A 2,370-nucleotide genomic window follows, 5' to 3' on the forward strand; every position below is an offset into this window, starting at 1 on the left:
ATGAACAAATGTGTGCATCTAAATGAGCCTCTCACTTCTAAATGGACAGATGAACAGTGGCAAATATGGGGGTGACAATCAGATTATCAGAATTATCTGAGTTCTACACCCATCTCTGCCACATATTAATACTGCAAATTTAACAAATATGTGCATATGTATATTTGTGTGTATTTATACACATTTTGGAATTAAAATTGGAATTTGTTTTACTCTGATAAAACAAATGTAAATTTATTTTATTCTAGTACATGTGGTTATGTTTTTCAAATTTAATTTGAAGAGTGTTTTAAAAAAAAGAAAATTTAGTCTGGGAAGTTACTGAATACAATATCCTCAATTGCATTTTAATGCTAAAGAAATAGTGTTTCTTTGATATTTGACTATGATTCTATATCCTTAAGGAACATTATTTTTCTCCTTCTTATATCATTAACTTATCATTGGCACCCAGCATGGCTCAGGAAAATTCCAGCATCATCATTGAGTTGGTCCTTGTTGAATTTTCCAATCACCTCAGGCTGAGATCCCTCTCTTGTTCTTCTTCTCTGGGGTCTACCCTGTCAATCTCTTTGGAAACACAGCTATTATCATCTTGGTGGTAATTGATTCTTGCTTCTAGACACCCAAATACTTTTTCTTCTGCCACTTGGCCTTTCTCACCATATTTTACACCACAGCTGTGGCCCCCAAGATGCTCTTCAACCTCCTTGCTCCTAAGAAAATTATTTCTTATGAACTCTGTCTCGCCCAGACCTACATCTCCCTGTTAATGGGAGCATCTGAGTGCATTATTTTGGCAATAATGCCTCTGGACCATTACATGGCCATTTGTTACCCTCTACAATACCTGTTCATCATGAAGTGGTCTGTGTGCATGCAGCTTGCTGTAGGGCCATGGTCCATCAGCTTCTTTGCCTCAGTGGTGCCCTCTACTTCACCATACTTTCCTTATGTAGCCCTTACATTGTTGACCACATTTTTTGTGAAGCACCTTTTCTTCTTCATATGTTATTTGTGGATACGTCCCTGCAAGAAACCTTGATGGTTATAGGTGCATCTGGTACCCTCTTGCTCCCCTTCCTTCTTATTACTCTCTCCTACCTACACATACTGGTTGCTGTGATGAGGAGGATGCACTCAGCAGAGGGTAGGAAAAAGGTTTTCTCTGTCTGTAGCTCTCACCTGACTGTGATGACTGTCCCATTTATTATGGGACAGGTATGTCCATGTACATAAGCCCCAAATCTCTATATTCAGCTGAGGGTGACAAATTAATCTCCTTATTCTGTACTGTCATCAATCCTGCTTTGAACCCATTAATCTACAATCTGTGGAACAAGGAAGTGAATGGAGACTTGAAGAGAATCTTAGTGTCAGTGTCCCAAAGGCAAATGATACTATCTTGAGAGGGCAGTAGACAGAATCTTATACTTTAACATATTGTTTAAAAACTGACATTAGTAACTTAATTAACTACAGTTATGTCAGAATTATTGCAAATATATGATTTCATTCATTACTGACCCCTTTTTGTGACCCTCCTTTTAGTGACTGTTAACAGATTATATTCTTCTATTAAATATTTCTACATACAAGTTCTTTATTAAAAACATGCAACAATCTGAGGGTTTTGAAGGGGTGAGGGGTAGGAGGTTGGGGGAACCAGGTGGTGGGTATTAGGGAGGGCACAGATTGCATGGAGCACTGGGTGTGGTGAAAAAACAATGGATACTGTTACGCTGAAAATAAATAAAATATTTAATTAAAAAAACATGCAAGTATAACTTACGAAAAAAGTGGAATTGAAATTTCATGGTAGGTTTTTGAATTCCATAATTTCACACAGATTGTATATTTTATAATTAATTACAGTATGGTGTTGTACACATTTTTCCTTATTAATCAAATGTCATAGCATACTCTTTATTTACACTTTACTCAGTCTATGAAAATATAATTTATGATTCAGCTCTGCTGTAAGCTGATTCCCGACCCATCTGTCCCATTCTAGTGTTTTGAATATGTCACTAGAGCCCCTCAAACTTGCACAATTTCTCAAGTAATTTCTTTCTCAGAAATGTGTTTTATGTGAGTATTGCAAAGCTCAAGTCAATTGCCACTTTCTACATCAATTCTTCCTTGAAAACCATCTTACCTTGCTGTAAATTCTATTCCTTTGATCCAAGACCTTAAATAAGGCTCACTTGTGCTTAGTTATGAAGAATGAAGAAAATTCACCAGGTGTACATGTCAAAAAAAAAAAAGAAACTCTAAATGAACTTGTAGCATGATAAAACAACAGCAGCAACAGTGAAAATAGTTCATTGTATTTTGGCTGAACTGTACACTGTCCTCAGAGCATACATG

General features: G+C 36.5%; 1 pseudogene across 1 annotated transcript; it reads left to right on the forward strand.

Annotated features, from left to right (window-relative positions):
- Window positions 1-455: 455 nt before the first annotated feature.
- On the forward strand, window positions 456-1,409 carry LOC308342662 (olfactory receptor 2A12-like; annotated as a pseudogene). Its single transcript has one exon. The product of its transcript is annotated as an olfactory receptor 2A12-like (transcript).
- Window positions 1,410-2,370: the final 961 nt, after the last annotated feature.

Source organism: Martes martes (genome assembly GCF_963455335.1).
Source record: "Martes martes genome assembly, chromosome: 5".
Taxonomy (NCBI): Eukaryota; Metazoa; Chordata; class Mammalia; order Carnivora; family Mustelidae; genus Martes; species Martes martes.